The following is a 14,155-nucleotide window of genomic DNA, read 5'->3' as shown; positions in this document are numbered from 1 at the left end:
GCCAACTCAATTGGCGACTCCCTCATAAAATGCCTTTTTTGTCTTATAAATAGATGCGTTGTGTGACCAATTGTTCCACAACTCATATAATCATTTGTCTATCATGTTTGGTGTTCGTCGCCGATACGGTAAGGTGATTTATGCGAGAGACAAACCTCAATTGCTGATGCTGTTTTGGAACATCACCACGTTAGATCAACTGAAGAGGGAGCTGGTTTGATGGTTAGACGGGAAAATACCAGAAGGGGAAAAAATCAGAAGTATTGAGAGACTTGACAATATCTTTGGTTGGGTGCGAATGAAGACTGATAAGGATGTTAGGGAAATGATGTTCGGTCGAGACGACATTAATTTGATTGTTGTAATCAGTTAGAATTATTTATGTTTTCAAATGTTTTGTACTGATGTTGGTTATGAAACTCGTTGTAACAAGAACTTAATGATATATAATGATTGATTGTTACAGAAATACAATGTTAAAAAAAGCTTAAGATCTAGATACAATGTTACAAAAAGCTTAAGATCTAGATGATGCTCCTTGATTGGGACAGTTGTTGTTGTTGTGTCCTGGTTGACGACAGATACTACATAATCTTATCATTTTATCTGTGGAATCCATCTCTGTTCTGATACGTGTGCTGTTTGGCCTTCCTTTCTTCTTTCTACGTATCTCTTCATTGTGCCAAACAATATCTCCTTCATATGGAGGCCAGTAATCCTTCATATGGAGGCCAGTAATCCTCCATTGGTAGTACTGAAAAGCTTTGACTATATACATTCATGATGGTGTTGGCCTTGTACACATCAGATAAATAGGTGTAAGCATCTTGACGAGTATAAGCGCATGCTGCAATGACATGGGAGCAAGGTATGCGGAAGGCCTGAAATTTTCCACAATCGCACCAACTTCTGTGTAGTCTAACAGCGTAGGCTAAATTTGGTCTCCCCTCGTTGTTGCCCATTGTTTCCTGGACGCTGAAACTTTGTCTATGACGGTCAAACACTGTTACAGCGTGTGTCATAGCTTTGATGCTCTCCTCTTTCATGACCTTCATGCAACACTCACTGAATACTTGTCCGGACATTAACACTGCACTCCATCTTTCACCTCTGGTTGCGAACATAGAAGCCAACCTATAATAGGTTGATCTTACCAAGGCGGTTATCGGCAGATTTCGAATTCCTTTGAAAACCCCGTTCATGCATTCCACAATGTTTGTTGTCATGTGGCCCCATCGACAACCACCGTCAAATGCTCTTGTCCACTGCTCTACTGGGATGTTATTTATCCATCTCCCCGCGTCTTCATTAGACAGTCGAATTTCATCACGATAATATTGAAATGACGGTTGAGTTAAAGCATACCCAGCATTCACCACCTTCTTGCGAAGATTCTTATCTTTTATAGCACGCATGAAGTTTTGTGCAATGTGTCTGATACAGTAGACATGTGTAGAAGGAGGATCATGCCATCCGTTGTCATGGTTGTTGTAGGCACTTTCAATGGCAGCATGTCTATCAGAAATCAAACATAGATTGACTTGTGGAGCGACATGCGTTCTGAGATGTCGAAGAAAGAAACCCCATCCACCAGCCGTTTCACCTTCAACAAGAGCAAAGACAATGGGAAATACCTTGTTGTTACCGTCTTGTGCAACCGCCATGAGCAAAGTACCCTTGTATTTTCCGTATAACCAAGTGCCATCAATTTGCAAGAGAGGTTTGCAGAAAGCGAAACCTTTGATGCACGGGTCAAATGCCCAAAAGAGACGGTGAAATATTCTATTACCTGTAGCACAGGTTCCGTCTGGCATCATTGCTGGCACTGTCTCCATAATTGCCACAGTTCCTGGGACATAAGTTTTTAGTGCCCATAAAAACCGTGGTAATTCCTTGAATGAATCCTCCCAGTTGTCGAAAACCTGTTCAACAGCCTTTGTCCTCGCAATCCATGCTTTCTTGTAAGATGGAGTATAATTATATGTTGTTCGGACATGTAACATAGTCATAGATGATGTGTCAATCATGCAAGCCATCCACAAGTGAGTTGTTCAGCATGCAGGAGACAAGAATGCCACGTGTCAGACATGCAGATGGTGTCGCCAATTGGTTTGGCGCCTACACTTAAGGCTTGTACATGGTCGCCAATTCAAGTGGCGACCCCATGGAGTCAGTCATGTAAGTACCTATGGTGTCGCCAATTTGAATGGCGCCCCCTCTTTAGGATTGTACATGGTCGCCAAATGAGGTGGAGGCACCATGCAAACACAAATTTTTATGCTCTCATCCATTTGCCTATAAATACATCCACTCCTTCAACAATTCTTCCACACCAACATTCTCACTACTTCATCTACAATACTTCTTTTACAATTTCATCTTCAACAACATCTTCCAATTTCATCTACACCAACTCCCCAACAATATGTCTTTACTCACAATGGGCGAAGCACACAGAGGAACAGTTGCAAACATCGCAACATACGTAAGTTTTTTCTTATACTAATTTTTTATGTTTCATCTCCACCAACCCCATTTTATTTTGAAATACCAACTTAGTCAAGTGTTATATTATTTCTATTATAGGATGTATCAAGGTTTCGAACTCGAGTCCACGAATTTGTCCCAATGGACCCGATGATTCAACCTTATGTTGAACTCGCCGGTTTTGGTCAGATTAGCAAGATTATGTCTTGGTTTATAGATAACAAGTTTATTCTAGCCTTATGCGAAAGATGGAGGCCAGAGACACACACATTTTGGTTTCCAACCGGTGAGTGTACCGTGACGTTGGAAGACGTCTACATGCTTTTAGGACTACGAATTGAAGGCAAAGTTGTTAATGGTAAGACCAAGTATGCAAGTTCAATTTGCATGGAGCTTTTAGAAACTGATTTGTTAGATGATAATGCTAGAGGTCAAGGTATACTACTCTCACGCCTAAAGTCATATTATAATAGTTTATATTTAGATGAGCATTCTACCGAAGATGCTCGAATAATAAAAACTAGGTGTTACATTATGTTGTTACTAGGATCCTTTTTATTTCCCGAAGGTAGTGGTTCTAGCATGCATATTATGTACTTACCTCTACTTAGACATGTAGATATAATAGGTAGTTACAGTTGGGGATCCGCATGTCTAGCCTATCTCTATAGTTCGTTGTGCAAAAACTCCCACAAAGACACATCTACATTTTCTGGATGTGCTGTTTTGCTACAAGCATGGGGATGGTCAAGACTACCGTCTCTAGCACCGGTCAATAACAACCCTTTCACTTTTCCATATGCAAAAAAGTAAGTTGTTTAAATTGCTATATCTTTACTTACTTCCTTACAGCTTAGTGTCGCATCACGCGAAAAACCGGCGGGAAAAGAAGAAACAACAGAGCCGCCACCGTGCGTTATTTATCCCAAAAGAGGGAAAGGAAACGCTCGAAGTAAACCTAGGAAAGAACATGGTCTCGCGACCAAAGAGGATGGGTTCAGGAGTCGGTTATGCGAAGGGAAGGTATTAGCACCCCTACGCATCCGTAGTACTCTACGGGATCCACGCACAAAAGGAAGGAAAATGGTTGCTATAACACTGCTCACACACACACACTGGCTGAAAGAGACAAAAGAGACTGACTGAAACTGACTCGGCAGGATATCGTATCCTGGGCCTACTTAGTCTACCAGGCATAGACATCAGAGTCGAAGTAGTTCGGACTGGGGAAACGACACATGCTCGCTAGGATGTCGCATCCTATGCATACGTATCTTCTCGGACGAGAGAAGAATCAGAGCATTCGTAGCTCGGCTGACACGCACACAAACAAACACAGGCAAAGGCAAACATGAAGCCTGAATGCCAATCACTGGACTTACATCAGCATCCGAACCTAAACACACACAGGAAACCAACTGCCAATCGCTGGACTTATGTCGGACTCCAACCAGAACACACACAAGGGTGGTTAAGACACAAAGGTGGAAAAAGAAAAAGGGCGCCCGGAGAGATCAGCTCAATCTCCTGCCTACATACTTCATCTGGTATGAAGATCAGGGCGATGTAGTTCCCCTACGCAGGGACAAGGATCTAGCCTAACCAGATAACAGAGGGAGACACAACTCTAGGGAGACTACGACTCGAGCCTAGATGTTGTCATGCAAAGTCAACCCTAAGTTAAGGTTTCTAGCTAAATGGCACAAGGGCCAACCTATCCTAGACATGACTCGCACCGGAAGCAAGCCACACCTAACCCAACTTGCACAGGAAGCAAGGGTCTCGATTGCAACTAGGGCAAGAGAAAGGGGAGGTCTCAATCGCGACGAGGGCGAGAGAAAAGAATTAGTGTTAGTTGTTAGTCAAACTCGACAAGACATCGCATCTCGTGCCTACGTATCTCATCTGAACATGAGAATCAGAGTTGCCGTAGTTCGGCTAGGGGGACAAAGGATCTCGATTGCAACTAGGGCAAGAGAAAGGGAAAGTCTCGATCGCAACGAGGGCGAGAGAAAGGAAAAGGCTCGATCGCAACGAGGGCGAGAGAAAGGAAAAGGCTCGATCGCAACGAGGGCGAGAGAAAGGATCGCAACGAGGGCGAAAGCAAACAAGGATTAGTCTAAACTAAACCTAACTTGCACAGGAAGCAAGTCTAAGCTAGCCTAAGAAGCAAAGCAATCACAATCACAGATAGCACACACTATATACATACAAGAGGCTCACACAAGGGTTAGGTTTTAGTTGAGGGGTCATATCAACTTCAACAAACAAACCTCTGGAATGGGGTGAAGTGTGCTCTTAACCTTGACATTGAGAGCCAAGGTGAAGCAGATGAAAGGAGATGAGGGGTGTGCCTCATTGCTTCTATCCCTGGCCTGGGAGAGCATTTGACAAGAATGTGTGGGTTCAGAAAGTGGGAACCCTTCTACACATTTGATACTGACTCAACTGTGCAATTGCACAAGATCTTGGGTTTTTATCTGAAATGCATCAACACAATGGTGTGAGCAAAACAGAAGACACACTGAATAGCAGGGGATAGGTTGCTTATCCCTTGGGTTCTGCCAATTGCCTCTTCACTTAGGAGGTCTTTGACTCTATACAAGGACAATTTAAACATACACAAGCATTGCCTCTTAAGGAGGACTTCAGGCAGTTTGCCCGGCCAAATAACAGGCCGGGTCTCCAGACTACATGAAGAAAAAGGAATTATACCTCAAGCAAGTTGCTAAATAGCAAAGCAAAGCAAGTTCAAAGAACTTAAGCAACTAAGGGTACCTGAAAAAGTCAAACTAATCAGTAAACAGTTCAACAGTTTAAATCAAAAGGAAATGAATCAAACAGTTAAATCAGAGGGACCAATGTGCAAAGCACAAGACTCAAGTCACATGAGTCACACCTACAAAACAAAGGTTAGCACATGATATATGATCAAGCTCAATCAAATTGGCAATGGTTTCTTTGAGGCATTGTTGCTTAACCTGAAACATAAACTCAATCATAAGTCCAAAAGACCACTAGGACAAGCCTAGGGTCAAAAACAAAAGAGAAAGTCAAAACAGCAAATGAAAGTCAACCAAAGTCAAGTTCAAACATTTAAGAAGCAAGCACAATTGGGTTCATGTTCATATCATGCATCATCATTAATTCACAAGCAAAGGAAGTCAAAACATGGCAAATGAAAGCACAAGGAAGTCAACAGAATGACTTGCATCAAAAGTCAACTCAAACAATTTCAAAAATCATCAAATAAATCATACTCAATCCTAACATCTAGCATGGTAAGCATGTCAAATTTCATTGCATTTGGACAAGTGGAAGGCAGTCAATGAAAATCATAAAGTCAAAGCAAATTCAAACATGCACAAAGAAGTCAAACAAACATGGGTCAACTTCAAAAAATCACAACTAAATGAAAACAGATGAGAAATGAATGGGGTCAACACCAATGCAAAGCTCAAGATGTCTAGTATGCCCATGCAAAATTTCATGATCATACAATAAGGCATGAGAATTTCCCAAATGAAATGGCCAGATGTGTCACACAAAGTCAACAATTGACTAGGCAGGAAAGAAAAATCTCAAACAAATGGAAAATAGCTTAATTAAATCCAAGAAAATTCACACATAAACTAGACATATTAGAGAAGGCTCATACAAAAATTTGGATCATTTGGAGGTCATGAAGCTTGTAAACAAAAATCAGCAAATTGCACATCCATGGTGTGACACAAGTTGTCACACCCTACTTCAAAAATTCAAAGCTCTCAATCCACATATGATAAAATCATGATGTTTACACCAAAATGAGCATGGATGAGTGTAGATTAACCACAAAAAATTTCGGATCAAATGGATGCAACATCATTATTTCAGAAAAGAAATGGCAAAAGGTACAAATTAAGCATACATGTCAAGAAACCTAGAGCCATAAAAAATCCAGCCAACCAAAAAAATATTAAAAATCATGATAAAATAATAGACATTCAACAGGACATGATGCAAAAAATTCCATGATTTTTGGAGTTGAAATGAATGAGAAATGATTTTTGTAAGATGATGCACAATTTGGAATAACATGGACCAAATAACATGAATGGAAAGTCAAACACGGTTGACCAGTGGCATTTTTGTAAATCTGTGACCCACTTATCAAAACACAGTGTTTCAGGCCACGAAATAAAATGTTGTGATTGGCCAATTCAATAAAACAGTAACTCAGCAGAAAATTCAACCAAAAGCCACCAATCACAGTTCATGTTTTCTGGGAAATGGCTAGGGTTTATGCAACTTAGGGTTTTAGCCAGCAGCATGGCAGATTCATGTTATCACCATAAATCGAATTCAAACAGCAATATGCAAACAGCATGGCAAGGAAATGGTTCATGCAATCACAAGCAACAACAGCAGCCAACAAGAAATCTGGGAAAGAGACTAGGGTTTGCTACAGGACAGCAACAACTTCATCTTCTCAAATCGAGTTTTTATGAAAAATTTCCAGAAATCCACATTGAAAACACACAAAGGTTCAGCAAGGCATGGCAATCAATAATTCATCATCAGTTTTCAATAACACACAACATGGTTCATGAATCGAGCAGAAGAAATCTTAACATCAAAACTTGCTCAAGCATAAAAAATCTCAGAAATGAATAATGGGCATACATATAGAAGCATTAGACCATGTACATGACAAATCCAAGCGCTGTTTTCATGGAAACATGCTAATGGAGGAGAATCGAGCAAAAATGCATATGAACACAAAACTTCATTTCCAGATTTCTAGCAAACTACTTAACCATTTCACATGGGACAAAGTTTATAGTAATCAGCATGCTAGGATCTACACTAATCATGTCATGGTTTGGCAAAACAATAGATTCGAAAACCAACCAATTTGAAGAGCAGAGGCAGATTCAACAGCTTTTAGGCTTGTATGTGCTTAAACAGATGAAGATTCCTCTTCCACAAGTTGAATAGTGAAGCAATCGTGACTCAGCAACCTTTGTAAGAGCTGGAATCAAGTTCTGCCACGGATGGTTGGTGTTGAAGAGCAGTCGAGTAAACCCCCTTCCAGATGAAGAATGATAGTGGAAATGAACCTCAAATGATGCCTAGATGGTGAAGCAATGCTGGCCAGGTCGTGGACTTTGAGTGTTTTGGAAGAAAAATGGAAAATGCAAGCAAGATCAAATTGAGAGAATGAAGAAATTTCTGTGTGTGTAGGCTGCTAGGTTTATTCAAAGTGACAGAAAATATGTTATATACTTCTGTTTAAGCCTTAACCATGCTTTGCTAATCAAGTTTTTGTTAAATGAACCAATTTGCACAATTGCTAACTTTGGCCAAAAATGCAAATGGAGGTGTAGGTCTGCCCGAGTTTGGGCTTGGAACATGTTTCAAATATCAACTTAAATGAATCCCAATTGGCCAAAGTGAGTGAAATTGGCTAAATCAAAAAGTCAACTCTTGGTCCACTTGAATTTTAAATGGAACAAGTCAAAAAATGCCATTTTGATTGGCAAGGTTTTGGTACATGATGTTTATATTTTTGGAAAGAGGAGATGAAATGTGGTTTGTAGGAAAAAACCCCACCAAATTTGGCCTTTTGGTTCATGAGATATGGCTTGTTGAAGTTCAAAAAAATGTGAAAATGAAATGATCATATCTTGCAAACCATTCATGGGATTTGGGAGGTCTTGGACTTTTTGAAAATGGGAGAACAAGATCTTCAACTTTCATGTTGGGCAAAAATTCATTTGAAGCTTGTATCATGATGCAAGTTGAGGATCAAGAAGTTTCCATTTTTGGCAGTTAAAATTACAGGTCCAGTTTCTATTTTTGGAAATTTTCTGTTTGACTTCAAATTCTTCAATGATGTTGATTGCCATGATATATGAGGCCTATTGGGACATGAATAAGCTCTTTCAAACCATTTCCATCCATTAAAACCATAAAATCAACCACAGTTGACCAACTTTGACTTTCTAGGGTTTCTGACTGTCTGTGCATGAACTGATGACTTCTGAACATCCAACCCTTGATCAAAACACTTCAAATGGACCTCCAAGTTATGTGAACATGTTGGACAAACCCTAGGGCCTTAGCTCCTTGAGAAACACCCTTGCTTGCTTGGTTGACTGATCTCCTGATCAGTTTGACCTAATTCTTGACTTGCTTGCTCTTGAGGCAACTGAGGACAATGCAATGCTATGCAATGGACCATGATATGCTATGACCTAATATGAAAATGTATGTACAATGGTAGGTGCAAATTTGAGGTGCTACAGCTGCCCCTATTCAATCAGCTGGGAACCCGAATGGATGAGAGCAACGGCTGTCAGACTTTCAGGGTAAACAGGGATTGAATACCAAAGAACCGTAGAATTTGCACAATGCCAGGATCCACCAATGGAAACGTCCACTGGGACTTATTACTGGGTATATATATTTTTGTTTTTGTTTTTAAAGGGTACAACCACATCCAGACATCGCAACGACGATGAATGGGAAAAGAAATCACAACTAGATGCCGACGGACAACTAGGAAAAACTCAACGTTTACCAAGACCAACGGAGAGGTAACCAGACATTAATGAATGACTGGAAGGGATACAACCATACGTCAACGGACGAAATGGGAAAAACTCAACGTTCACCAAGACCAACGGAGAGGTAAATCCACGTGGGGATAGGTACAACTAGACGTCATAGGACGAATAGGAAAAACTCGACGTTTATTGACACCAACGGAGAGGAGGAAATTCTACTGGGGAGAGTGAACACAACCAAATCATCAACGGATGATCGGGAAAAACTCGACGTTTATCGACACCAACGGAGAGGAGAATACTTCTTCGATTTGAAAATCGGAAATTGGCCTGAACGCCATGAGTACATCGACCTGATCGTCGGAAACTCCTTCGGTCTGAATACCGGAAAAACATAAGTACATCGACCTGATCGTCGGAAACTTCTTCGGTCTGAATACCGGAAAATTGGCCTGAGCGCCATGAGTACATCGACCTGATCGTCGGAAACTCCTTCGGTCTGAATACCGGAAAAACATAAGTACATCGACCTGATCGTCGGAAACTTCTTCGGTCTGAATACCGGAAAATTGGCCTGAGTGCCATGAGTACATCGACCTGATCGTCGGAAACTCCTTCGGTCTGAATACCGGAAAAACATAAGTACATCGACCTGATCGTTGGAAACTTCTTCGGTCTGAATACCGGAAAAACATAAGTACATCGACCTGATCGTCGGAAACTTCTTCGGTCTGAATACCGGAAAATTGGCCTGAGTGCCATGAGTACATCGACCTGATCGTCGGAAACTCCTTCGGTCTGAATACCGGAAAAACATAAGTACATCGACCTGATCGTCGGAAACTTCTTCGGTCTGAATACCGGAAAAACATAAGTACGTCGACCTGATCGTCGGAAACTTCTTCGGCCTGAACACCGGAAAAACATAAGTACATCGACCTAATCGTCGGAAACTTCTTCGGTCTGAACACCGGAAAAACATGAGTCATATTATCTATAGCCGTCAAAACGTAGATAATACACTCGCATGGAAGATTATCCATAACCGGGTTGTAGGTTGTTAAATGAATAATCGACCGAAAAGAAAGGCATCTGGGTACCAGGCTAGGTATGCAAAAGATGACCAATCAAAAGAGGATAAAGTTGCTAACTCGGAGCAAGTATCCAAAAAGAAAGTGAAGACCCAATGGGGACAATACTGCTTGATCAAGGCAAGTATCCAAAGGGGACAAGACCATTAATACCACAAAGAGGGGATTACATCTACCGGTTTGTAGGCAGAAAACCACGGAAAAGTAACCAGTCATCATCGGGATGAGCACAAAGGGTTAATTCCAACAAGGGGAGGAAAGTGGGATTTTACAAGTACCAGCTGGTGGGTAGAAAACCACAAAGATAGGACTTACAACTACCGGTTTGGTGGTAGAGGCCAACAAACAGAATGAACCACAAAGGTTACCTCTGCTAGGGGATGAAAGTGGGATTTTACAACTACCATCTAGTGGGTAGAAAACCACAAATATAGGACTTACAACTACCGGTTTGGTGGTAGAGGCCAATGGAAAGGTAACCAGTCATCATCGGGATGAGCACAAAGGGTTAACTCCACCAAGGGGAGAACGTGGGATTTTACAACTACCAGCTTGTGGGTAGAAAACCACAAAGATAGGACTTACAGCTACCAGTTTGTAGGTAGAAGCCACAAATTCCGCTGAGGATGAAATGAATGAGTGCCGGTTAGTGAGCGACTATTCATTTATGCCCCAGGGAAGCACAGGAGACAGCCAACAGGAAGCCAATTTAGGATCGATCCAAAAAGGCAGACTGAAACAAGACTCATCCTAATGAGGAAAGAACTCAATAGGGAAAACCCATCCCATGTAGGGAGGGAACGGAAGCAACCGTCATCCACGAGGATGTATCTCAGTGGGGGAATGGCAGGAAAGGATAGACACTTTCTGCTTAAGGGGTTGGCTCTACATGGAGAGATCAGACACACCCAACTCTGCTTAAGGAAAATCTACTGGAGAGATCTGTATCAACAAATAGCAGGAGGTAACAATCAACAGATACCCGGCAACAGCTGCAACATGAGTACCTGAATGTTATGATTATGCATGATGAATGTATGATGAACGCTGACAAACAGACATGCTCAACACGCAGGTCCGGGAATCAACCGTCCGGAGAGAAAACCAAAGCCACCAGAGAGCAAAGAAAATCCACTGGGGACTGGGATATCAGGGAACACTTATCCTGCAGGGGTGGAAGGCCACCGGAGGCTTCCGGAGGGATCGTCGGTCACAACCGGAGAACAGAGTTCAACATACAGGCGGACGCGCCACAACAACTTGTGCTGGAAATCAGGGATACCAAGAAGCAACCAGATCTCTGATGAGGATAGATAGGTATCGATAAGGCTCATCATGCCAACAACTCCACTGAGGGATCTATCTGAGGACATGCTGGAGTATTGGGATGTCAATCCACGAAATACTGAATCTTCAAAGAAAAGCAACTATGCTGGGGAGAGATGAAGACTGCTCTGCTGGAGAGGCGAAAGTTGAAGTCCTCAGTAAACACTCTGCTTGGGGAACTGCCCCACAATAATGTCCGAAACGGCAAACTTGCTGGGGATGCCCCACGATAGGGCTCAAACAGCACTCTACTGGGGATGCCCCACAATAGAGCTAACAAGGATTTGGAGGAAGAATCCGTACTGCCGGGAACGTGAAGATGAATAACTTCAAACAACAATGCATCGGGCAACTTCACTGAGGAGAGACCATACGAGGTTCTGCAGGACAAAGATACAGTCATGCTCGAGATACGAACAATTGTTTTACCTGTTGGTAATCATACCACCGTCGGGAGAGCACTGCGGATCTCCTAAGTATCCTTCCATCATTGTGAACGTTCATTTTGTTTAAGAACAACAATTTTTTGAAAAATTTGTTTATTTTGAAAACAATGATACTTTATCAATTAAAACATGCAAAACATCTGTTGAGTTGAAACAAATAAGAGTGCAAATAATTGGATAAAAAGCTCAAATTGATGTGATGGAATGGTAGTCTGCAAAGGGCAAGACTCCATAGATCTGTACAAGTTTGAAATCGGTGATATATATTGGAGAGGACTACATTGAACGTAATGACCTTTCCTCTACCATTCTGAATTTTCGATGTATTCAAAGCTTCAGTCGACGACGAATCGAGAATCCCTGACGGATGACAGATATACAGCACAGTCTTGTCAAGATGCAGTTACTTGCCAAATCCCTAATTTTTGCCTAGATTGCCCCAGTGTGAGGTGCTCAATCTAGCGGGATGCAAATTCTTTCTTTTTTTCAATGTCTCTAACTTTTGCCTGGATCGCCCTTTCGGGTTTTCAATCCACCGAGACGCTCCTTTTTGCCTAAGTCGCCCTTTGGGGTGTTCGACTTATCGAGCTTTTCTGCTTTTTTCTTTTAGGCGAAGTATTTCTTGACTGCATCGGAATTCACAGGACGAGTGAACTTTTTCATCCATTGCTGTAGGTGTCAAAGCATCGCCTGAACAGGCGCTCTTGAAAACATATGGACGTTCCTAGCTTGGAGTCCACTTGCCCCTGGAATCGGGCACGAAAGACAAGACTTTCTTGAGCACAAGGTCCCTCGGAACACACGAGACTTGACCTTCTTGTCGAATGCTTTTTCACTCTCTGCTGATGTAACTGACCATGACACATGGCAGTTGATCTCTTCTTTTCGATCGAATTCAGCATCAGTCAACTTGGGACTTTGAGGGTGCTATTTTCTTTTGTTTTGTTTTTTTTTTCTTTTGATTTTGCTTTTGATTTTGCTTTCTTTTGATTTCTTTTGATTTTGCACCCTCCTCTTTCTTTTTTCTTTTTTTCTTTTTTTTTTTCTCTTCTTTTTTTTTTTTTAATGCCCCAGTTGGCTGTTCTGCTGATTCTCGAGATGCAGCTGAGTGTGATCTTCTTTCTTGCTCAAGAAGTCGGGAAATCTCGTCAGGAATCCCTTCAACATCATCTTCTTCCGCTTCGAATACAGGGAATTCAAAATTGGGAGATGACGTCTGATCATTATGTTCAATGGGTTTGAGAAACAACCTGCATAAAGATTTTGATATGAAAAGCTTTTTGGAAACAAACAAGACAATCGTTATGCAGATGAAAAGATTGCTTTTATTCTTGTTTTTTTTTAAGGTTTTTTGTGATCACCAATTTCATGCAAAAAGCGAAAAGGGAAAACAAATGGAAAAACAAATGTTTAACATGAATTTATTTGAATGAAAATATCATTGCACAAAATGTTGCCAACAATGTCATCACTTCTCCTTTTGGCATGGGAGAAGGGTTTTTAAACAAAGTGATTATTACAAAGACTTAATGAACAACCGTAGGAACGCCCACAGTGACCCAATTGTGATAGATCCCCCCAGGGATGACAACTGTCAATATCTTTTGCATCAGCAGCTTCTGTTTTCTGAACAACTCTTCTAAAGAAAAGTCGGCGCCAGCCCAGGACTTGTTATCTTCAAGCTTGATTAGCACGGGGACCTAAATCCTCCAAGATCAGAATACCTGACCTCACAAGGTCTTGAACCTTCATCTTCAACTGAAAGCAACTATCCACGTCATGACCAGGAGCACCCGAATGATACACACAATGCTGCTCAGGCCTATACCACCACCGGGGATTGACGGGTATGGGCGGCGGGTCTCTGGGAGTGATCAAGTCCCGCTCTAACAGAGAGGGATACAGTTCGGCGTAGGACGTGGGGATTGGATCAAAAATGATCTTCTTCCTCTCATTACTAGTACTGGCCTGATTACCCTTGTGAGGCTGGTAAGCCTGCTGCTGAGGACGATGTTGTTGATGCTGATATTGCTGAGTTGGCCTTCTCTGCTGTTGTTGAGTTTGAGTTGCTGGGATAGTCACAGCAGCGACCTGACGATACTGTCCTCTGTTCACACTCCTCCGACGGTGCACAGCATTTGTTTCACTTTCTCCCCTTTTGGGTGCCCCAGAGGATGGCTTCTTAGAACCGGAAGAACTTGAAGAGCCAGGATGGCGAACCGGAGCACGGGTTGCTCTGACATTAACAGTCTCT

This window comes from Lathyrus oleraceus, chromosome 5 (genome assembly GCF_024323335.1).
Source record: "Lathyrus oleraceus cultivar Zhongwan6 chromosome 5, CAAS_Psat_ZW6_1.0, whole genome shotgun sequence".
NCBI lineage: Eukaryota > Viridiplantae > Streptophyta > Magnoliopsida > Fabales > Fabaceae > Lathyrus > Lathyrus oleraceus.
The sequence above is the reverse complement of the archived record's forward strand: the minus strand, read 5'-3'. Positions refer to the sequence as shown.